Raw genomic sequence first — 25,893 nt, 5'->3', positions numbered from 1 at the left:
GGTAATTAGAATGTGGTGAAGATATGCACCATATAATTATTCAAAAAAGTTCTAGATTAGTACCTCAAATATACCTGTATAAAGTTTTCTGATCCAAAGATTAGATAGTTCCTTTATGTTTATTTTAAGAATTAGCCTCTTCGGGGCACCTGGGTGGCTCAGTCGGTTGAGCGTCTGACTTCAGCTCAGGTCATGATCTCACGGTCTGTGAGTTCGAGCCCCACGTCGGGCTCTGTGCTGACAGCTCAGAGCCTGGAGCCTGCTTCAGATTCTGTGTCTCCCTCTCTCTCTGACCCTCCCCCGTTCATGCTCTGTCTCTCTCTGTCTCAAAAATAAATAAACATTAAAAAATTTAAAAAAAAAAAGAATTAGCCTCTTCAAAAAGGTCAGATATTGACAAATGTCAGCAGGTATATGAAAGGTGTTCAACATCATGACTCATCAGGGAAATGCATATTGAAACCACAATGGGCTATCACCTCTTACCTATTAGGATGGTTATAATCAGAAAGATAATAGATAACAAATGTTGGCAAGGATGAAGAAAAAGAATTCTTATACACTGTTAATAGGAATGTCAATTGGTACCACCACTCTGGAAAGCAGTATGGAGGTTCTTCAAGAAAGTATAATAGAATTGCTATGTGATCCTGCAATGTCACTTCGTTCGTGTATTACATCTAAAGGAAACAAAATGTCTTGAAGAGACATCTCTTATGTTGAAGAGATATCTCTACTCCCCTGTTCCTACTCAATTGTTCATGACAGGTATGGTATAACCTAAGGATCTGTTTATGAATATACCAATGAAGGAAAAAAATATATATATATATACACACATACATATGTAATGAAATGTTATTCAGCCTTAAAAAAGAAGACTATCTTTCCATTTGTGACAACATGGATTAACCTGGTGGGCATTATGCTAGGTGAAATAAATCAGACAGGGGAAGATAAATACTGCATGGTATTGCTTATGTGTAAAGTCTTTAAAAAAATACAAGGGAAATAGATGAAGTGTTGGACATGTTAATTAACTCTCTAGAGAAAATCCTTTGATAGTGTATGGATACATGAAATCATCATGTTGTAAACTTTAAATATGTTATAATTTTATTTGTCAAATATATCTCAAGAAAGCTGAAATAAAGAAACTGAAAAGCAAAAAACAATGCACAGCAGGTAAATTTGGAGAATTTTATATCTAAAATATCTTCATTTTACCTTAATATTTGATCAATGATTTAGCTTCTGGGTATTCTGAGGGTAGGTCAAAGGAGACTAAGCATGTCTGGCCACCTATTTGTGTTAAAAAGGGGTTTTCCTTGTTAATATGGAAACAGAAAATGATGGAGACCTCTGGGACTCTTAACTTACAGCGTTAGAGTGCTTGAAAGGAGGACTTTTAGAACCTTTGGTTCTGGAACATTGACATGATCTTTGTTATTCTTAATCTATCATTTCTATGTTTTAGTTTCCTCTCTTTAATGATTTAGAAAAATATTATTTTTCTCCTACAGTTGGGTTGATTATGAAGTAGGATCATATTTGGCACAAACATAGCATAATTGGAGGTTGGAGGGATATTGGTTAAGAACTTGGGCGGAGCAGGGGCGCCTGGGTGGCGCAGTCGGTTGGGCGTCTGACTTCAGCCAGGTCACGATCTCGCGGTCCGTGAGTTCGAGCCCCGGGTCAGGCTCTGGGCTGATGGCTCAGAGCCTGGAGCCTGTTTCCGATTCTGTGTCTCCCTCTCTCTCTGCCCCTCCCCCGTTCATGCTCTGTCTCTCTCTGTCCCAAAAATAAATAAACGTTGAAAAAAAAAAAAAAAAGAACTTGGGCAGAGGAATCAGGATTTCTGGATCTGAAACTCAGTGCATCATGTGCTTGGTTGTTATGAAGTTTGAAAAGTTATACAACGTCCCTAAACCTCAATTATTCACCTGGAAAATGAGGATAACAGTAGCTTCCTCATAGTATGGTTGCAAGATTTGCATATGAAATAGAATTGTTTATAAAATATTCAACATACTGCTGAGCACAAAGTAAAGTGCAATAAGTATTACCCACTATTACCATTTATAAAAACAGTCTAGTCAAATATTGAGGAGTTTGACATAATCACTCAAATATGTGAAGTTCTTGGAGTTCTCACATTCTATTTGCTAATATTTTAAGTCCCATGGCCATAACCTAACTAGGTAACATCCAAGATTTTGTTTTTTAATGGTGACGTTAATTGAAACACTGCTGTGAACATTCTTGTCAGTATTTGATATGGAATAATATCAAACGGATAGACCATTTCAAATGTTTGAACCAAATATACCACCAGAGAGCTACATTAGACATATATTGCAAGCAAACTGTAGCATTTCATGACTAGCATCATGGAAAAACTATGAGACTGGTTTTTAACTATCATCATTATATAGTTCTTTTTCGAGGAAATTGAAGACTGACAACCTTGTTTCCATCTGGAAACATCTAACATCTGTGCTTGTAAACATCAAAACACAGCTGTTGTAGCTCTGAGTAACCACTCCAATTTATTTATTTTTGACTTAAAAAAATCTTCAGTTTTCATCAAACATCACAGTTGTTAAGCTATGTTCTTACAGCGGGAGGAAAAACAATTACGAGAAATCACTATATCAAACATTTTAAGAACAATACTCTTCCTTCTATTTCATTTAAAGGAGATACAATCTCCCATCAATTAAAAAATGTATTTTATTGTGGGTGTGCCTTTTTTTGGAAACCACAGTATTTAAAGCCACCAGGAGGTCAGAGATCCCAAGTGCATTTTATAGTTAAAATATTATAAAACGTTTTCAGTGGGGCCAAATTGGGCAACTCGAAGTCAGGTGGTGACAACACCAAGAGCAAAAGAATGTTATTCTAGTGTTTTTGCATATAATACATAGGTATGCCACATTAACTTTAATAAGGTAACTTTTTACTAAAAAATAAGTGCATTTTGGTATAATACTGAGTTTTAGTTGTATATGATTCTAAAAATGATTTCATATGAATAATATGTTAAAGTTAATTTTCCTACATTATACGTGTGTATAGTATTAATAACACTAAAACTTGAATTGTTTTTACAATTGTTAATCATAGTTCTAATTCTGTTTCAGCTACATTAGCTCCCTAACTGCTCGCTCACCATCTGCAGCCAGTGAGATGGGGAAAAATGTCCTTCAGCTATAGTCCTTCCAGGATGCCCACTGGGTTCGATTTCCCACTCTCCCATCAAAGCCATCGAAGGTGTGAGGTTTCTGATATCTTACTTTATGCATTGCCTCTACATTTAAGTCCAGGCTCTTCGGATGGATTCCTTGTTTGGACTTCCTATCCGTTTTGCTTCAGTCAAGCATACAGTCATCTCAGGCCGCCGGCGCCACAGTCTGCAGGCAGGCACCACCACCACATCCAGGGCTCAGCCTAAATTCCTGTTTCCAGGCTCTAGGCTGCATACTAGCATTTGTCTGGAAGGGAGAAAGGGGTAGAATTTTCTTAACTTGAAGAACTTGGAATCTTTTCGTTGTTTCCCTATTTAGGACACAGTTGAATAGTGACACCAGTCCAGAAAATATGGGTTCTGTTCACCAGAATTATTGATTTAGAAGTATGCAGAAATTATTTCCAAATGTTGTGGTGTGGTTTAAGCCTCTGTCCTAACCTTTGAGGCTCATAAGAAACCAAGTTTAAAGCCAGAAAGTTTTGTGTTATGGTGCAAGAGTGCCTCCAAGCGGCAGAAAATTAAGGTGCGTTGGGTAGCCCTGAAGATTAAATGCCATGCTAAGGTCACCTGAGTGCCACTAGCATCTAGGCATTAGTTATTCCTGACACAACTAATATCAGAGAAATTTATATGTGATGTAATAGTATTTACCCTTATCTCAGATTTTTAACTGTAATATTTTTTGGCATAGGAAGTAAGAATAATATGCTCTGCATAGCTAGTTTCAATCTTCATCTGTAAGATTTGGACAATAGCTATTAACTCGTAACAATATTGTAAGAAATTAAATGAATTAAAATGCATATACAAGTGTCTAGTGTATATGAAATTTATAATATATGTCATATTATATGTGTCATAAAATATGTTGCATACATTAAATTGTATGATATATAGTATATATTCCATGTGTAAATATATAATATGTTACACACTATACATAGTAAAGATATGTGGTATTTGTAGTAGGAAATATAATATGTAACATACAATTGATACTATCATGAATTGCAAAATGTGCTTTTTCCTCCTTTCTGGCTGGAGATTGTGCTACAAAAAGCTTTGCCTTTTCTTTGAGAGATGTCCAATGGAGCTGTCCATCAGCAGAGATAGATTCAGTGACCCAATAAATTATGGAGCTTTTTTGCAATCTTAACATGGAAACAAAGTGGCATTATGGTGACTTTCCTGTATAGCTAAAGATCCCAGGTAGAAGCCCAATATTATGCAATGGCAAAGATCCAGAGCCCTTCGTCTCTGGATCAACATTCCGGCAGACTAAAAGGAATTTTCTCAAATCTCTTGGAGACATGTGGCACCCCTGTTTCTCAGCTGTGGCCACGGATGAATGAAAATTTCTGAGGCTACTTGTCTTTATCTACTACCCAGTGGCAGCAAAAAAGCAGGAGACAGCTGGACTGGGTCATTATGCTATCTGTGCTGATTCAAGGTTGTCACTAACACATGGATAACCAGTTTGTGAAAGCCCAACTCACACTTCCAGGTGATACACTTGCTCTTATCTTATATAAAATTCCAGTTCTCAGTTCTAAAATCAGTATCTGTGACCAAGTAAAACAGTTATTCTGTTATTTATGGAAAATTGAATTGCTGTTTGGGATTGAGACTATACTAACTCTCTGGGCCTCAGTTGACTTCATAGATGTTCTTTCTTTCCAGTACCCCACTTTCTCTAGATTAATACTTTTCTGATGTGGTAGATATTGATGGTAGACAAGCTATTTTGTGAATTTGGGAAGAGGAGAATCACATCATGAGGATATGATTATCTAATTCTGTAGACTAATACTCTGTCACACTAGAGCTTAACCTATGTAGAGTTCTGAAATCCCAATAGATTAAAATATTCCTATTCTTTATATTTTTAAGAGATTTATATTAAAAGCCATTTGATTTTATTGGCCTATGTGGGTAGTTTAATTTCAATAGAAACTCTGAGGTTAAAAGGAAGACATGGATTTTTGTCTTAGGACATTTAGAAGTTACCACCAAAGCTCTGTTTAATAAAAGAGGATGAAAAATTTATGGGAGTAATAAAAAATAAAATTATAAAGCCTATCCTTCATTTTAATTATGTATTTCACTTGAAAAATATGTTTGTTTCACTGGAATAAGTTGCTCTCATTAATTCAATTTCAAATATTGAAAATTTATTATTGATATGCCTTTTTCTACTAAAGCTGATTCAATAATTTTAAAAAACAGAAAATGAAAGAGAAGGTTCCCCTTGTCAAAAAAAAATATTTGTCTTACAAAGAATTCACCTTGGAATTCACTACAATAAAGGATCTAGCCTTTAACTTAATATTCTGTGTAGTAATTTAATAAATATGTACTATAGTTTCCCGTTTTGTACACCGAAGAGCAGTGATGCGTGAAATTGAAACAGATGTTGGATATTAAATAACAATCCATGATATACTTTACAAGAAAGGGAAAGAAATAATATTTATTGAATGCTTACATGGCACTACATAAATAGCAGTGCCATTTAAAGCTCACAACAACCCTATAAAGTACATGTTATTATCTGAGACTTTCGGTGAAAGAAACTAAAATCCAAGGAATGCAACTTAGTCCAAGGTCAGTCAAGAAATTTTAGATGGTTGAAGACTCCCTATCATCTGTCCACTACACCCTTCTATTTTATATCAGAAGGGAACATTCTTTTCTAAGATAGTAGCACAAAGGATAATAATAAGGAACATTTTAGGTATGTAGTGACAACAATGTTGCCAGTAGGTACTTCTGTTGGTGGCATGTTGGTGAAAATTTGGTTGTAATGAAGACAGGTTCCCAAATTTCAAGTTATTAATTTGGATGCTACTTCCATAAGAGTAATGAGAAAAATTTGACCTTGGAATTCAATTTTTGAATTTACTAACTCGTCAAACCAATGCCTTCTAGCCTAATAGTTAAGAGATTAAATACTTGAGCCAGTCTGCCCCAGTTTAAATCCTAATTCTACCAGGTACTGCCTGTATAATTCACTTAAAGATGTGTGGAGATTATAAGGATAGAAGTTATTATTCAGAAAAATGTAAAACCTCTGCTACATGGTAAGGATATACATGTTATCTACAATTAATATTTTCATATTTTATGCTTAGAGAAAACACCTTCTGATGTTGATTCTTAGGTGCAAGGTGTTTAATATAATCATAGTTCTACAAAACAGCGAATTTGATTTTAGCCTTGACTTCAAGAAAGAAAAAGCGAATCTGCAAAATATCTACCATGAGAGAGAGAACACAATAAAGTAGATAACACAGTACAGCAGAAATCATAGATCCAATAAAAATAGTAAATGTGTAAGAAGGAAGCTGTAGGAATAAGCAAGTAATAAATAAGCTTTAGGATACATATTAAAGACATTAAGAGTAAATCATATAGAATAGCTGATTTGGAGAGAAGTAGTTCTATTAAGAATACCAAAAATAAACTTTGACCATTAACAGGTGAAAAAGTCTGAGAGTTTAGGAATTTAGGAGGAAAGCAAAATTTCACAAATGTAGATGTGGGAAAAGATAAGAAACAAGGAGAAGGTGATTAGCAAAATTACAATAATGAAAAAGACAGTGCCATCCAGATGATTGTATTTTGAGCCATAGTACCAACTGGCGGGTGAAATGTTATTCATGAAAAAATATTAAAAAGATGTTTGAAACTTAATCAGAACTGTACAATGACATATATTTATATTTTGTGCTCAAATTAAATTTTGGTAAAATTTATAGTCAAGAAGTCAATTATATCAGAACTCGTGAAGGGTTTGAGATCTTACCCTACTTGCAAACTAACATGATACTTAGGAAACTCTTGGATCAGAGAGGAAAAAAGTACAGAATAGCTAGTAGAGTATCAGCATTTATGCACTGGTTACCCTGTCCACCATGTCTATGGAGTGATTTGATGGACCCCAGTGCAGGCCCCCCACTTTCCTGTGAGTTTTGGAATAGCTGAGAAACTCAGGGTCAAAAGTCCACGGGTTTTAAGCAAACAGCCTACCCCAGAGCAAGCAGGAAATAAGTGAGTCTACTTTCCCCTGGAGAGTAAGCAGCTCTCACTGTAGTTGTCTTGACCTACTAGATGACTATGTAACCAGGCACAGAACTGTTCGGTATCAGAAGACAGAGAAACCTGGCCATCTGGCACACTCCTCAAGGCTGTGCAGGGTCCATGGTGGACTGCCTCTCCAAGAAAATCATGTTCAGTACTTACTTTCATTACCTTGTTGAAATAGGGAGTTAAAGACCCCTCAAAGAGTTGTCAATAGTGATGCATCAGCATTGATCGAACCTCCAGTTAAGAATTTCATTCACTGCAGGGATAATAGGAAGAAAACCACCAACTCCCCAAATTTGATTTAACGGACTCTTATTTTTCCTTTGGTGAACTACCTATTACACAGAGAAGAATCCTGAGCTTTAGCATAATTCAATAGTCAAACTGATTATGCAAAATCAAACAGTGACCCTAATCATATTTTAATGATTTATTCTTGTCCTTATTTTACTACATATGTTCTAATATTGAGGCAGAGGCTGGATCTGTATTCATATTCTATAAAGAAGTAAAGCCTTTATAAACATGCAAACTATTAATTTTCACAACCCAGAGGAATGTGAACATCTCCCATTGTCTTCCTCCTTTCCATTCTTTGTGATTTCTTAAAAATACACATTACCAAGTTTCAGTACACATCCTTGCTTCATCCCTTATAATTGAAATGTGTACTACTTAATCATATTGAGTATCACATCTGTGAGCTCAGCCATAGTACAAATAGTGTGGCAGTTATTTATGTGAAGATAATACATTCAGTAAGAACCACTCACTCTGGTCATAGAAATTTACTTATTTTGTTTATAAAGATTATAAATGCAAATGTATATATTTAAATCAGCACATATATCACTATAGGATAATTTTAAAGCTTAAAGAACATAATTCATATATAAAATATCTGATTTTGAGAAAACACTTATGAGTTTATTGTGAATTATGACTCCAAGGGAGGTTGAAGATACAAATTTTTGTGAAATTATGTAAATAATGCCATGTCATAAATTGCATTTCTATATTGGTATAGTTTTCATAAATTGTAAATATCATTGTCATTTCCAATGAAAAACGGTGAAACAATAAAATAATACAGTAACTCAAAACATTTTCAGTGTGAGTTCTAGTTCAATTTTTGTTAATGGATGTATATTATAGTATGTCATAAAAATAGATATTATTGAGAATTTACTATTGCTTACACAGGTAGATACATGAGGAATCTGGAGATTTAAAATCCATATTTTCTATGTGCTTAAATACGTCTTAAAATGCATATTATACATGGTAAAAATATATATTTACTATATACTTACATGAATGGTAATAATATAGTCTATTAATATTTATGGCAATATTAAAAGTAATAGTGTAAAATATTATGGATATTAATAATATCAATAAGTTATTTTAATTATTTAGAATAATAAACTATAAAATACTTTATATTATATTTTATATTAATATGAAATGTAAACCTCAAGTTTATATTAATATCAATAGGAATTATAACATTTAAATTCTGTGCATTTTTTCCCTACTTTTAGGCTCCCCTCTTCCCCATCAAGAAACAATCATTTACTTAGAAGTATACTTAGAGCAAAAGCTTGTACCACAGAGGTGTTTCACCGGTGTTGAAAGGGGACTACTCAGTATCATGATATAACACATTGTTGACTTAAAAGAAATCACCTTAAAGATTAAGGATGTTTCGGGGTGTCCTTAACATTTCCTGATTGATTGGCTTGCATTCTTAATCATAAGATAGCAACTTTTCCATAATATTTAAGAAACGTTTCCCTGTTATAATTGCCAAAATGTAAAAATGGTAACTGTCGATTATACTATTCCACTTTACAAATGGATTTATATTATATAACTGGGTATACTAATATGAATTATTTTATTAACATATTCACTTATGGTATAATTATATGACTGTAATGATATTAATGCCATATATATTAGTAAATGAAATATTACCTGTTTATATTAAGATTAATTATTTTATTAATATTATATCCAGGATTTATTTATTTATTATTTATTTCCAGGATCTATTTAAACTGCATTACAGTATACTATTACATTATAATAGCGTATTATATTAGTAATAAAAACATATTAAACAACAAGTAGCTTTGATTATTCAACATGCCAAATAATTTTGGAGAAAATCAGTATTCATATTGAACTTAAAAAAATATTTACATTGCTAGAATTGCACATCATGTAATATTCTTAGGATAATATGTTTCATGTTTGGAAGTTAAGAAAAACTATAGTATAGCACATCATGTTATTTAGTAAGATTTATTTTTGATGAAATTGCATTAGGACAACAGTGATTCTTTTATGAAAATTGTAATGATTTCTAATGTAATATATTCTATCTGAAAATCAAATTATTGCTGTATAAAACAGAGAAAACAATCCTAGTCTTTTTAAATGAAAAGTATTGACATAATATATTGGAATGATTTATTTCATTTCATGGAAATTAAAATACAGCACATTTAAAATAAAAATGACTACTTACAGAAGTACATAACAATGTTAGCCTCAATAAACCATGTACCAGGGCCCTAAACACATACCAGGCCTCTCTGCAGTCTTCTTAATATGCCTATGGATTAGAAAAACTATATATGATTACTTTCCCTACAGACAAACAAAATAAAGAAAAAAATAAAAGATTGAAACACAATTGGTTATTATTTCAAAATGGCATTGAAACCAAATATGCTAATGAAACAACAGAAATAGATGTCACTGGGCATAAATTTGCACCAGTTACTTAAACCGTTATGATTGTTCCTATTTTTCTATCATGTGGCAATCTATAAATATGCAAAAAGAAAATATTGTTACATCCCAATTAAAAAATAACGCATTATTGGGGCACCTGGGTGGCTCAGTCGGTTGAGCGCCTGACTTCGGCTCAGGTCATGATCTCACGGTCTGTGAGTTCCAGCCCCGCGTGGGGCTCTGTGCTGACAACTCAGAGCCTGGAGCCTATTTCAGATTCTATGTCTCCCTGTCTCTCTGTCCCTACCCCACTCATGCTCTGTGTCTCTCTGTAAAAAATGAATAAACATTAAAAAAAAATAATGCCTTATATATGTTAGCTAGTCAGGTAGAGGAAGTTAGTGTTTGAGTATTCATAGTTTCCTTCTATTTACTACATATGTATTCCTGATTTCCAAACAATTTTAACACTGTGAAGTATATTAAATACTAGACATGTATTGTACTGAATTTTGTATTTTTATTAAATTTTTTTTTAACGTTTATTTATTTTTGGGACAGAGAGAGACAGAGCATGAACGGGGGAGGGGCAGAGAGAGAGGGAGACACAGAACTGGAAACAGGCTCCAGGCTCTGAGCCATCAGCCCAGAGCCCGACGCGGGGCTCGAACTCACGGACCGCGAGATCGTGACCTGGCTGAAGTCGGACGCTTAACCGACTGCGCCACCCAGGCGCCCCTGAATTTTGTATTTTAATGATTTTCAAGGTACGTATCTCAAAACTCATTTCAAAATTGATTTCCTACTCTGGATACTTCCTAAAGGTTTCACTTTCTTGGAGATCTTTTGCACATGAGCAGTTTCCACTGTCACCTCTATGTAAAATATTTCTCATCAGTGTATTCTGTCTTTATCTTTATTACAGGCCTACTCCTGCATTTCCAACTGCCAAGATTTCTTACACCTCAAATTTAACATGAATTCATAAAATGACAATCATCATTATTATCTTATAAAATATGTTCTCCAGGAAAGTTGATCAAAGATGTCATTTTAAGCTGAACTGTGAAGACCAAGAAGTGTACAGCAAAGTGGAGAAGAGTCGAAAAGACATTGAAAAACTGAGAAAAATACAATTACAAAGAGAAATGAGATAAAACAGGTATTAAAAATAAATGACATATTTAAAAACAGGTTTGGGATTTTGAGTAATTGAGACTTTCATGATTTCCCAGTCCTTTGAGAAAATTTCCTGTGGGAAATTCAGTGCCCTTCCCAGGATACCTGAGGATATTTGGAGCTTAAAAGAATGTGGCCATTTCTGACTCTCAATTTTCTCCATTCTCCACTTAATTGTAATTACTGTGTATTTCCACAGCTTCTCTGTCTCCTTGTTCTCGACTCAGATACAGGACAAGGATCCTTTCTATTAATGTTTCCCCACATCATTCACTCAGGCATATATGTAGCAAGACATGCACCAAAGAAGGTGATTTTGTAAAAATAAGAAATTCTTAAAATGTAATAGTTTTACAGAAAACTCTGATCTTTGGAGTGAATTGGAAACTCTACAACTAAAACTTTGTCTCTTGCCATATTTTTTATCAGGCTTCATTTTATTCATTTTTTATCTTGCCATGCTTTCTCACTGTACCTCCTTCTGTCTCCTTTCTCCTCTCTCTGTTCTTCCTCCTCCCCTCCATCCTCCAGTCCTTGGTAATCTTAACATGTCCATAACACATAAATGGTAACCATTTGTGTATGATTGTGGAACTACCCTTTATTTCACTGTGTTCTTAAAAACTTTATTGGAGTCTTACCTTCCTTAAGAGTCATTTGAAAGCTCTGCAACTGGGAAATTTTCCCTAGCCATACTTTTCTTCAGGGTCAAGTTCTCTATCATGCTCTCCCTCATGCTTTCCAATAGCATACTAAACTGGAGATTGAAATTGCATACAGTTTATATCTAAAATAAACTGCAGTGAAAGCTATTTAAATAACTGTGTGTGTGTGTGTGTGTGCGTGTGCGTGCAAAAAGAAAAAAAAAGTTACCCTCACTTTTAAAGTTCTAATCTTAATGTATTGGCCCATAAATTTGAATCAGGATCATCCAATGTCATCAGGACTCTTCCAAAGACAATATTTGCTAGTTCTTAATTAAAAGTTAGGGAGGCAATGAATAGACAGCTTAGAGAAGAGCTGGGACAAATTAAAGAAAGAAAGAAAAAAGACTAGCAGATGAAAATTATTACTCAACAGACAAATTTTTAAAAAATCAAGTAAACATGCAATATAGTTTCATATTCTTCAGAATATCAAAAATTATAATTATTAATTTAACATGATTTTCTGGCATCTATGTGAGAATAAGTTACCTTTGTATGTATTGGTATTTTTGGATGGGTTGCAGCTTTTCAGAAAGAAGTTTTTCATATTTCTTTAATATTTAATGAAATTAACTTAATAACATCACTGTGTTAATAATATATATATATCACATTATTATGTGATATATATATATATTATGTGATTATGTATAATCTCCTATAACTTGAATATCTCATACATGTGAAGTATCCCATAGAGAGATTCCTGATATTCAGGGATCCATACAGAAAGATATATGTCTTAGCACTCTTTAAAGTATCTAACAACTGAAAAATCTCTTACTGCTACTATCTAGCTTGAGAATCCAGTAATAGAAATTCTAGAGATTATTATCTTCTCTCACTCTCTCATTTTGAAGCTCAAGAAATGAAGATGAGATATTAAAGTCACACAGCTGGTAATTTGCTCAGTCATCTGGAATAGAAATCCATTGACACACAGTTTCATTTTTACTGACAAGGAATTTATGTACTGACATAAAATTCTATTTTCAAAAGTAATCTCTGAAGGTCGATGAGACATATACACTAAGGATTCTTATCAGCATCTAGGAGAGGAGAAGATGTGGGGTGGGGGGACAGTGCTTCCTCAGTGTGAGAGAAAGTACTTCCTTTCCATGCCACGTTAGTAAGATGCACAGATCATGCATGCTTTCAGAAAATAGCTGAATAAAAATATTTTATAATAAATATTTTATTATGAAAATAATATAGTCTTAATTAGGAACTTTGAGAAACACAACAACGTGAATGTATTTTAAATACCATGAATCATATTTGGTTAGGGATAACTTCATAGATAACTACTGTTAAAATGCTTTAATGTATGTGTGTAACTGTTTTACTTAAAAATGGGCTCAGGGCTCCTGGATGGCTCAGTCTGTTGAACACCCAACTCTTGATTTCAGCTCAGGTTATGGTGCCAGGGTTGTAGGATCAAGCCCCACATCTGGCTCTGTGCTGAGGGCAGAGCCTGCCTGGGATTCTCTCTCCCTCTCCATTTGCCCCTCTACCCTGTTTGCTCTCTCTCTCTCAAATAAAAAATACTTTAAAAAAATGGACTCATGTGCTATCTACCAAGTTTTTCAATAAGTTCTGATCATTTCTTCATACTATTAAATACTTTTAATATTTTATGTGAATAGTTACACAGTATCTTATTGAGTAGCTGAGTTTATTTATTAAATATATCATCCATATTTGAAATTTAAATATTTTCCAATTGAAGTAATTCCCAAGAATACATTGCATCTATCTATTATGTCTTCAATATATATCCATAGAAATAGAATTTAAGATGGGAAATCGGGAGTTTTGTAAGTTTCTTTTGTTCAATTTTTGTTAGTTTAAGTTTAGTTTTCAAAAATACAAATTTGGTTTTCAACAACTTTGTTTTTTATATTTTTTGTTTCAAGTTTTTATTTAAATTCTAGTTATTAACATATAGTAGTAATATTAGTTTCAGGAGTAGAAATTAATGATTTTCTAGCAACTTTATAAATATCTGTTTAGCTTGAAAATACATGAATCCTACTTATTATTAAATATAAATGTGTCAGCAATTTGATAAATGAACTGTGATAAATCATTATTTTTTCCTATCTGCTGAGATTGAACACTTCAAAGTAATGTATCTATCGGTATCTGGTCTGTGCTTCTTGCAATTTTATTTTTGGTAACAATTTTATGCTTTCCATAATATTTCACTCCTATTTTTAAAGTTTAACATTAATCGCTTCTCGGCCTTTTGGCTAAGATCAAGTGTAAAGTTTAACATTAGTATTAGTTTTTTCTTTCTTTTTTTTAAGTTTATTTATTTATAAATAGAGAGAGAAACCATGTCAGTGGGGGAGGGGCAGAAAGAGAGACAGAATCCCAAGCAGGCTCTGTGCTGTCAGCTCAGAGTCCATCATGGGGCTCAATCTCACAAACCAGGAGATTATGACTTGAGCCAAAATCATCAACAGCCAGGAACTCAACTGACTGAGTCACCCAGGCACCCCAATGAAATAATCTTCTTAAAAGATATCATTTTGGAAGAGTTCTATCAATAAGATAGTACAATAACATTTTGAAATTACCTATAATTTAAAATTAAACAAAAAATTCAAAGTGAGATGAGCTCATGTCTGTAACAAGGTGAGACAGAAATAAAGCATTAAATAAAAACAAGATTTAAAATACCTGGATCATCAATAAATTTACACCAGGATAGTAGAATTACGGATTATATATTTATATTTTCCACTTTCCAGAAATGTATTTAAAGTCCAAAATAATAAATAAAACATTCAAACTAAATCAATTTTTCAACTCACACTAAATTAAAAATTTCTTTAAAATACTGGGAGTTAGGGGCGCCTGGGTGGCGCAGTCGGTTAAGCGTCCGACTTCAGCCAGGTCACGATCTCGCGGTCCGTGAGTTCGAGCCCCGCGTCAGGCTCTGGGCTGATGGCTCAGAACCTGGAGCCTGTTTCCGATTCTGTGTCTCCCTCTCTCTCTGCCCCTCCCCCGTTCATGCTCTGTCTCTCTCTGTCCCAAAAATAAATAAACGTTTGAAAAAAAATTAAAAAAAAAAATACTGGGAGTTAGATATCAAATTCAAAACTTCCTTCAGTATTGATTTCACTCATGTGGAAACATCTAAGTAAGTGAGGCCAGGATAAGAAATTTTATCTATCTATCTATCTATCTATCTATCTATCATCTATCACCTATCTATCTATCTTTGGCTTCTAAAGAACTGAGATTTATTTCTCACAGTTCTGGAGGACTGACATCTGAAATTAGGATCCCAGCATGGTCAGATTCTGATGAGGGCCCTCTTGAATGTGCACACTGATGACTTCTCATTGTATCCTCACACGCTAGAGAGAGGGCTAACTTGTTCTCTGGTGGAGGCAGCTGCCTCTTCTGTTTCTTCTTACACTCTCCTCCTCCTCCTCCTCCTCCTCCTCCTCCTCCTCCTCCCCCTCCGCCTCCCCTTCTTCTCCCCCTTCCTCTTCTTCTTCTTCTTCTTCTTCTTCTTCTTCTTCTTCTTCTTCTTCCCCAGCTTTACTGAAATACAATTGACCCAACATATTATATAAGTTTAAGGTGTACAGCTATTGATTTGATGTATGTATATGTAGCAAACTGATTACCGCTAGCATTAGAAACCAAACCCATCCCATTACATAGTTAACAGTTGTGTGTGTGTGTGTGTGTGTGTGTGTGTGTGTGTGATAAGAACAATAATGTCTCCTCTCCCCAACATTCAAGTGTATGGTACAATATTATTAGTTATAATTACCATGCTGTACATTAGATCCCAAAACTTGCTAATCTTATACTGCGAGCTTGTATACTCTAAGATCTAGCTTCTTTCCCATTTTTCATGGCTCCATTCCCATTTTCATGGCACTATTCCCATTTTTCATGGCTCCACCCTCATAATCTGATTATCACTCAATGGGTCCACTTCTGAAAACCATCATAATAGGATTAAGGTTTCTTTCAACATATATATTTCAGAACGCACAATCAGTTCATTGCAAACTTTGAGGTACAGATTTTACCTCACATGTCTAGAAATGTATGTTTGGATCTGTAGGAATCATTGTAGATATGTGGCTTAGGTTCTTGCTATATATTATTTGCTCCTTAGAACATCTGGTGAGGAAATTAGGGCAGATGAAATCTCATGCAATATCAGTTTCTCTTTCTCTCCCTCTAACTCTCAGACATTGAGAATAAAATGCTTTGTCCAATATCACACAAGTGGAATATTGAAAAGCCAGAATCGTAACCCAAGATTCCTAAGATTCTTGACTTTAAGTTAAATGCTATTTCTAATATACTGTATTGACTTCTTGTGATTTGAAAAATCTCTATTAGAGGGGCTCCTGGTTGGCGCAGTCGGATAAGCGTCCGACTTCAGCTCAGGTCATGATCTCAAGGTTCATGGGTTTGAGCCCCGCATCGGGCTCTGTGCTGACAGCTCGGAGCCTGGAGCCTGCTTCGGATTCTGGGTCTCCTTCTCTCTCTGCCCCTCCCCTGCTCACGCTCTGTCTGTCTCTCAAAAATAAACATTAAAATTTTTTTAAATAAAAAATCTCAATTAAAAAAATATTATCCAAATATGTATCCTGATGTTGCAACAAAACTATATCATTTTCATATCTCATCATTTTTAAAACATCTTACCTAAGAAATTTGTAAGAGTTTTCTTCTTTGACTTCAAGATTTCTCCACATAATATTATTCTTATTATTCTTTTTTTTTTCAATTTATTTGAGCTATAATTGACATATAAAACTATATTTCTTTCAGGTGTACAACATAATGTTTGATATTTGTATATATTACAAAATGATTACCACAATAAGTCTAGTTAACACCTGTCATCATATATAATTAGACAAAGTTTTTCTCTTTTGATGTGATCTTTTAAAATCCACTCTCCCCATAATTTTCAAACATGCATATGGTATTATTAACTATAGTCACTGTGTTGTATATTACATAGCCAGGACTTTATTTTATAACATTGCATACCCAAGGATATTTACTTTTTAGCTTCAATTCTGTACTTTTCGACCCTCTTCATTTTGCCCATCCCCACCCCCTGCCTTTGGCAACCACCAATCTGTTCTCTGTATCTATGAGCTAAGATTTTTGTTTTGTTTTGTTTTTAGATTCTGTGTATGAGACCCTATGGTATTTGTCTCTTTTGACTTATTTCACTTACTGTTGTGCTATCAAGGTTTATTCATATTGTCACAAATGGCAAGACTTCTTTCTTTTTAATGGATGAATAATATGCCACTGTGTGTATGTATGTCACAATTTCTTTATCCATTCATCCATCAATGGACACTTAGAGTATTGTTTACCTTGGCTATTGTAAGTAATGCTGCATGAACATCAAAGTGCATATATCTCTCCAAGTTAAAGTTTTATTTCTTTATTTCTTTTCTTTCTTTCAAGTTAAAGTTTTCTTTCTCTTCTTTCTTTCTTTCTTTCTTTTTTTCTTTCTTTCTTCCTTCCTTTTTCTTTCTTTCTTTTCTTTCGAGGCATAAATACCCAGAAGAAGAAGATTGCTGGATCATATGATAGTTCTATTTAAGATATTTTACAGAACTTCCATGACGTTTTGTACAGTGGATGCACCAATTCTCATTCTCACAAAGAGTACACAAGGGTTGGGTTTTTTCCACATTCTCACCAGCACTTGTTATTTCTTATACTTTTGGTAATAGCATCCTAATGTGTGAGGCGATACCTCAGTGTGCTTTGGATTTTCATTTCACTGATGATTAGTGATGTTGAACATCTTTTCATTGGACTGATAGCTATCTGTATGCCTTCTTTGGAGAAATGTTTTGTTGTTTTTTTTTTTTATTTATATATAAAATTTATTGTCAAATTGGTTTCCATACAACACCCAGTGCTCATCCCAAAAGGTGCCCTCCTCAATACCCATCACCCACCCTCTCCTCCCTCCCACCCCCCATCAACCCTTAGTTTGTTCTCAGTTCTCAACAGTCTCTTATGCTTTGGCTCTCTCCCACTCTAACCTCTTTTTTTTTTTTTCCTTCCCCTCCCCCATGGGTTCCTGTTAAGTTTCTCAGGATCCACATAAGAGTGAAACCATATGGTATCTGTCTTTCTCTGTATGGCTTATTTCACTTAGCTTCACACTCTCCAGTTCCATCCACGTTGCTAGAAAAGGCCATATTTCATTTTTTCTCATTGCCACGTAGTATTCCATTGTGTATATAAACCACAATTTCTTTATCCATTCATCAGTTGATGGACATTTAGGCTCTTTCCATAATTTGGCTATTGTTGAGAGTGCTCCTATGAACATTGGGGTACAAGTGCCCCTATGCATCAGTACTCCTGTGTCCCTTGGACAAATTCCTAGCAGTGCTATTGCTGGGTCATAGGGTAGGTCTATTTTTAATTTTCTGAGGAACCTCCACACTGCTTTCCAGAGCGGCTGCACCAGTTTGCATTCCCACCAACAGTGCAAGAGGGTTCCCGTTTCTCCACATCCTCTCCAGCATCTATAGTCTCCTGATTTGTTCATTTTGGCCACTCTGACTGGCGTGAGGTGATATCTGAGTGTGGTTTTGATTTGTATTTCCCTGATAAGGAGCGACGCTGAACATCTTTTCATGTGCCTGTTGGCCATCCGGATGTCTTCTTTAGATCTATTCATGTTTTCTGCCCATTTCTTCACTGGGTTATTTGCTTTTCGGGTGTGGAGTTTGGTGAGCTCTTTATAGATTTTGGATACTAGCCCTTTGTCCGATATGTCATTTGCAAATATCTTTTCCCATTCCGTTGGTTGCCTTTTAGTTTTGTTGGTGGTTTCCTTTGCTGTGCAGAAGCTTTTTATCTTCATAAGGTCCCAGTAATTCAATTTTGCTTTTAGTTCCCTTGCCTTTGGGGATGTGTCGAGTAAGAGATTGCTACAGCTGAGGTCAGAGAGGTCTTTTCCTGCTTTCTCCTCTAAGCTTTTGATGGTTTCCTGTCTCACATTCAGGTCCTTGATCCATTTTGAGTTTATTTTTGTGAATGGTGTGAGAAAGTGGTCTAGTTTCAACCTTCTGCATGTTGCTGTCCAGTTCTCCCAGCACCATTTGTTAAAGAGGCTGTGTTTTTTCCATTGGATGCTCTTTCCTGCTTTGTCAAAGATGAGTTGGCCATACGTTTGTGGGTCTAGTTCTGGGGTTTCTATTCTGTTCCATTGGTCTATGTGTCTGTTTTTGTGCCAATACCATGCTGTCTTGATGATGACAGCTTTGTAGTAGAGGCTAAAGTCCGGGATTGTGATGCCTCCTGCTTTGGTCTTCTTCTTCAAAATTACTTTGGCTATTCGGGGCCTTTTGTGGTTCCATATGAATTTTAGGATTGCTTGTTCTAGTTTCGAGAAGAATGCTGGTGCAATTTTGATTGGGATTGCATTGAATGTGTAGATAGCTTTGGGTAGTATTGACATTTTGAAAATATTTACTCTTCCAATCCATGAGCAGGGAATGTCTTTCCATTTCTTTAAATCTTCTTCAATTACCTTCATAAGCTTTCTATAGTTTTCAGCATAAAGATCCTTTACATCTTTGGTTAGATTTATTCCTAGGTATTTTATGTTTCTTGGTGCAATTGTGAATGGGATCAGTTTCTTTATTTGTTTTTCTGTTGCTTCATTGTTAGTGTATAAGAATGCAACTGATTTCTGTACGTTGATTTTGTATCCTGCAACTTTGCTGAATTCATGTATCAGTTCTAGCAGACTTTTGGTGGAGTCTATCGAATTTTCCATGTACAATATCATGTCATCTGCAAAAAGCGAAAGCTTGACTTCATCTTTGCCAATTTTGATGCCTTTGATTTCCTGTTGTTGTCTGATTGCTGATGCTAGAACTTCCAGCACTATGTTAAACAACAGCGGTGAGAGTGGGCATCCCTGTCGTGTTCCTGATCTCAGGGAAAAAGCTCTCAGTTTTTCCCCGTTGAGGATGATGTTAGCTGTGGGCTTTTCATAAATGGCTTTTATGATCTTTAAGTATGTTCCTTCTATCCCGACTTTCTCAAGGGTTTTTATTAAGAAAGGGTGCTGGATTTTGTCAAAGGCCTTTTCTGCATCGATTGACAGGATCATATGGTTTTTCTCTTTTTTTTTGTTAATGGGATGTATCACGTTGATTGATTTGTGAATGTTGAACCAGCCCTGCATCCCAGGAATGAATCTCACTTGATCATGGTGAATAATTCTTTTTATATGCTGTTGAATTCGATTTGCTAGTATCTTATTGAGAATTTTGGCATCCATATTCATCAGGGATATTGGCCTGTAGTTCTCTTTTTTTACTGGGTCTCTGTCTGGTTTAGGAATCAAAGTAATACTGGCTTCGTAGAATGAGTCGCGAAGTTTTCCTTCCCTTTCTATTTCTTGGAATAGCTTGAGAAGGATAGGTATTATCTCTGCTTTAAACGTCTGGTAGAACTCCCCTGGGAAGCCATCTGGTCCTGGACTCTTATTTGTTGGGAGATTTTTGATAACCGATTCAATTTCTTCGCTGGTGATGGGTCTGTTCAAGCTTTCTATTTCCTCCTGATTGAGTTTTGGAAGAGTGTGGGTGTTCAGGAATTTGTCCATTTCTTCCAGGTTGTCCAATTTGTTGGCATATAATTTTTCATAGTATTCCCTGATAATTGTTTGTATCTCTGAGGGATTGGTTGTAATCATTCCATTTTCATTCATGATTTTATCTATTTGGGTCATCTCCCTTTTCTTTTTGAGAAGCCTGGGTGGAGGTTTGTCAATTTTGTTTATTTTTTCAAAAAACCAACTCTTGGGTTCGTTGATATGCTCTACAGTTTTTTTAGATTCTATATTGTTTATTTCTGCTCTGATCTTTATTATTTCTCTTCTTCTGCTGGGTTTAGGCTGCCTTTGCTGTTCTGCTTCTATTTCCTTTAGGTGTGCTGTTAGATTTTGTATTTGGGATTTTTCTTGTTTCTTGAGATAGGCCTGGATTGCAATGTATTTTCCTCTCAGGACTGCCTTCGCTGCGTCCCAAAGCGTTTGGATTGTTGTATTTTCATTTTCGTTTGTTTCCATATATTTTTTAATTTCTTCTCGAATTGCCTGGTTGACCCACTCATTCGTTAGTAGGGTGTTCTTTAACCTCCATGCTTTTGGAGGTTTTCCAGACTTTTTTTCTGTGGTTGATTTCAAGCTTCATAGCATTGTGGTCTGAGAGTATGCATGGTATGATTTCAATTCTTGTAAACTTATGAAGGGCTGTTTTGTGACCCAGTATATGATCTATCTTGGAGAATGTTCCATGTGCACTCGACAAGAAAGTATATTCTGTTGCTTTGGGATGCAGAGTTCTGAATATATCTGTCAAGTCCATCTGATCCAATGTCTCATTCAGGGCCCTTGTTTCTTTATTGACCGTGTGTCTAGATGATCTATCCATTTCTGTAAGTGGGGTGTTAAAGTCCCCTGCAATTACCACATTCTTCTCAATAAGGTTGCTTATGTTTATGAGTAATTGTTTTATATATTTGGGCGCTCCGGTATTCGGCACATAGACATTTATCATTGTTAGCTCTTCCTGATGGATAGACCCTGTCACTATTATATAATGTCCTTCTTCATCTCTTGTTACAGCCTTTAATTGAAAGGCTAGTTTGTCTGATATAAGTATGGCTACTCCAGCTTTCTTTTGGCTTCCAGTAGCATGATAAATAGTTCTCCATCCCCTCACTCTCAATCTAAAAGTGTCCTCAGGTCTAAAATGAGTTCTTGCAGACAGCAAATAGATGGGTCTTGTTTTTTTATCCATTCTGATACCCTATGTCTTTTGGGTGGCGCATTTAATCCATTTACATTCAGTGTTATTATAGAAAGATATGGGCTTAGAGTCATTGTGATGTCTGTATGTTTTATGCTTGTAGTGATGTCTCTGGTACTTTGTCTCACAGGGTCCCCCTTAGGATCTCTTGTAGGGCTGGTTTAGTGGTGACAAATTCCTTCAGTTTTTGTTTGTTTGGGAAGACCTTTATCTCTCCTTCTATTCTAAATGACAGACTTGCTGGATAAAGGATTCTCGGCTGCATATTTTTTCTGTCTAGCACACTGAAAATCTCGTGCCAATTCTTTCTGGCCTGCCAAGTTTCAAAAGAGAGATCAGTCACGAGTCTTATAGGTCTCCCTTTATATGTGAGGGCACGTTTACCCCTTGCTGCTTTCAGAATTTTCTCTTTATCCTTGTATTTTGCCAGTTTCACTATGATATGTCGTGCAGAAGATCGATTCAAGTTACGTCTGAAGGGAGTTCTCTGTGCCTCTTGGATTTCAATGCCTTTTTCCTTCCCCACTTCAGGGAAGTTCTCAGCTATGATTTCTTCAAGTACCCCTTCAGCACCTTTCCCTCTCTCTTCCTCCTCTGGGATACCAATGATGCGTATATTATTTCTTTTTAGTGTATCACTTAGTTCTCTAATTCTCCCCTCATACTCCTGGATTTTTTTATCTCTTTTTCTCAGCTTCCTCTTTTTCCATAACTTTATCTTCTAGTTCACCTATTCTCTCCTCTGCCTCTTCAATCCGAGCCGTGGTGGTTTCCATTTTGTTATGCATTTCGTTTAAAGCGTTTTTCAGCTCCTCGTGACTGTTCCTTAGTCCCTTGATCTCTGTAGCAAGAGATTCTCTGCTGTCAGCTATACTGTTTTCAAGCCCAGCGATTAATTTTATGACTATTATTCTAAATTCACTTTCTGTTATATTGTTTAAATCCTTTTTGATCAGCTCATTAGCTGTTGTTATTTCCTGGAGATTCTTCTGAGGGGAATTCTTCCGCTTGGTCATTTTGGATAGTCCCTGGCATGGTGAGGACCTGCAGGGCACTTCTCCTGTGCTGTGGTGTATAACTGGAGTTGGTGGGCGGAGCCGCAGTCAGACCTGATGTCTGCCCCCAGCACCCCGCTGTGTCCACAGTCAGACTGGTGTGTGCCTTCTCTTCCCCTCTCCTAGGGGCGGGATTCACTGTGGGGTGGGGTGGCCCGTCTGGGCTACTTGCACACTGCCAGGCTTGTGATGCTGGGGATCTGGCGTCTTAGCTGGGGTGGGTAGGCAAGGTGCACAGGGGCAGGAGGGGTAGGCTTAGCTTGCTTCTCCTTAGGTGATCCAGTTCAGGAGGGGCCCTGTGGCAGCAGGAGGGAGTCAGATCCGCTGCCAGAGGTTTGGCTCCGCAGAAGCGCAGAGTTGGGTGTTTGCGCGGAGGGAGCAAGTTCCCTGGCAGGAACTGGTTCTCTTTGGGATTTTGGCTGGGGGATGGGCGGGGGAGATGGCGCTGGCGAGCGTCTTTGTTCCCTACCAAACTGAGCTCTGTCGTCCGGGGGCTCAGCAGCTCCCCTTCCCTTTGTCCTCCAGCCTTCTCGCTTTCTGAGCAGAGCTGTTAACTTATGACCTCCCAGCCGCTAAGTAGCGCTTGCTGTTGGAACACAGTCCGTCAGGCCCCTCCGCTTTTTGCAAGCCAGACTCGGGGGCTCTGCTTGGCCGGCGAGCCGCCCCTTGCCCAGGCTCCCTCCCGCCAGTCCGTGGAGCGCGCACCGCCTCGCCGCCCTTCCTACCCTCTTCCGTGGGCCTCTCGTCTGCGCTTGGATCCGGCGACTCCGTTCTGCTAATCCTCTGGTGGTTCTCTGGGTTATTAGGCAGGTGTAGGTGGAATCTAAGTGATCAGCAGGACGCGTGGTGAGCCCAGCGTCCTCCTACACCGCCATCTTCCCTCCACCCCCTCTAAAATCTGGAGAAATGTTAATTCAGATTATTTTGTCCATTTGAAAATCAGATTGTTTTTTTCTTGCTGTTGAATTGTATGAGCTTTATATCTTTTGGACATTAATTCTTTATAAAGATTTGATTTACAAATATTTTCCCCTATTTGGTAGGTTGCCTTTTCATTTTTTTGATGGTTTCCTTTCATATAGATTTTTGGGGCGCCTGGGTGGCGCAGTCGGTTAAGCGTCTGACTTCAGCCAGGTCACGATCTCGCGGTCCATGAGTTCGAGCCGCGTGTCAAGCTCTGGGCTGATGGCTTGGAGCCTGGAGCCTGTTTCCGATTCTGTGTCTCCCTCTCTCTCTGCCCCTCTCCCGTTCATGCTCTGTCTCTCTCTGTCCCAAAAATAAATAAACGTTGAAAAAAAAATTTTTTTTAAAAAAGAAGATTTTTAGTTGGATGATTTTGTTTATTTTTGTTTTTGTTGCTGTGGAAATAATTTTTAAGAAATAAAAATCTGAATGTTGAAACTGAATTAATACTTTTTAGATATGTTAGGAGGAAATTATTTTTGGCTCAACTTTATAAATTTATGATATAAATATATAAAAATAAATTTATAAACTTTATAAATTGGGTTTGAGTTAAAATTGTCTGATGTCCTTCTCTCCCATTCTCTCTCACACATAGCACACACACACACACACACACACACACACACTTTTTTCCCCCTTATAATTTCATGAAATCTTCTAACTTTTCTATTCATTGTGGTTACCTATTTGCCTCATAGCGGGTCTGGGATATAGACTTCTTCTGAGATATTTCCATCTAGTTTTTATATTTCAACTCTAGCTCAAAATGAACTTCCCTCCAGGAATCATGATCCCAAGTGTAATGCATTCCATACACACTTCACAAATATAAGCCATTAATACCTACAGAAACCTGTGCCATTGAACCTTGCATGATTTTATGATAACATGATAAATATTTTTTTGAGCTGGGTTGAGTATATACACATAACAGAGTGAAAAACAGTCAGTTGATGAACGAAAGATGGAGACTGTGGACTGCATGTCCAACGTTGCTTTAATGAATCAAATATCTCCAGATTACATAATAACAAAATATTTGGAAAATTATAAACAAAACATGTAGAAGTTAGAAAAAATGTTTAATATTTGTTAAAAATATTTTTCAAAATCAGTAAAGAGGTGAAATTAGGTTGAAATATGCCAAACATTTTATTACAGAAAAGGTGAAAGTAATATGATTGCAAATAATTATTTATGTATACTTGTGAGTGATCAGTGATCCCTTAAATATGTCTATATTTAGATTATATAGTCAAAATGATGGGCTACATTGCAAAACATTATTATTTAGTTAGTTATTTTTGTTATTCATACTCAGAATAAATATTGTAACACAACCCAAAGGAACATATCACAATTAAATTGTATAAGTGTACTGTGTTCTGATTCAAAAGGAATAGGAAAAATGTCCTTTAGGTAAAGAACTTTCAATCTATAATATCAGTAGTATAGAAGAACAGGAGACAGATGCATATAACTAGATTACTGCAACAGGTAGAGAAAAATACGTAGGTATTCTAAGAGAATATAGAGAAGAGAACTTAACCCATCTTCAGTGTTAAACTCTTTGACAAGTGGCAGTCTGTAGATGCTAGAGTATAAATTTGATTTACATAAATCCATTTTCAAGGAGTTTGTTCATTTTGGACCATCAAGGTCAGAGTTGAACAAGATGTTAACTTGGTAGGTTACGGGCCATATATAACAGTGATCTATTTCCACATAACTGTGTCAAGTGAGGACACAACTGTGAATGGTATTAGTTGCAGTTAATACAGTACTATGAAATGTGAGAACTGCCTACACTTTATAATAGATTATAATTCTATATTTTTATTATATAAAATTTTATTATAGTTAGAAATTTCCCCATGGTTTGTTAGAATCAATATATATTATGTGTATGAGTGGGTGTTTACTTTTATGGACTCAAGGACCACATTGTCCAAAAATAACTCTCTGGAATTACTTTCTTAAGAAAATTATCATTATGCTCTCTAGCTTGCTATTATTCTGAAGAACATTATGCAGAAAATTGTCCTATCCAT

The 25,893-nt window shown here is 36.0% G+C and overlaps 1 long non-coding RNA gene and 1 pseudogene across 1 annotated transcript in view; one reads left to right on the top strand and one right to left on the bottom strand.

Moving 5' to 3' along the window:
* The window catches only part of LOC121037939 (uncharacterized), a 47,245-nt gene that overhangs the window by 1,692 nt on the left and 19,660 nt on the right, over window positions 1–25,893 (bottom strand). Inside the window, exon 2 of the long non-coding RNA XR_005794070.1 lies at window positions 3,297–3,494. This is a non-coding gene — a long non-coding RNA (uncharacterized LOC121037939). The remainder of the gene's footprint in view (window positions 1–3,296; window positions 3,495–25,893) is intronic.
* On the top strand, window positions 14,200–14,346 carry LOC121037975 (uncharacterized; annotated as a pseudogene).

Source organism: Herpailurus yagouaroundi, unplaced genomic scaffold (genome assembly GCF_014898765.1).
Source record: "Herpailurus yagouaroundi ecotype Mexico unplaced genomic scaffold, PumYag 164, whole genome shotgun sequence".
NCBI classification, from domain to species: Eukaryota; Metazoa; Chordata; class Mammalia; order Carnivora; family Felidae; genus Herpailurus; species Herpailurus yagouaroundi.
This window is presented reverse-complemented; position numbering and strand designations above follow the sequence as displayed.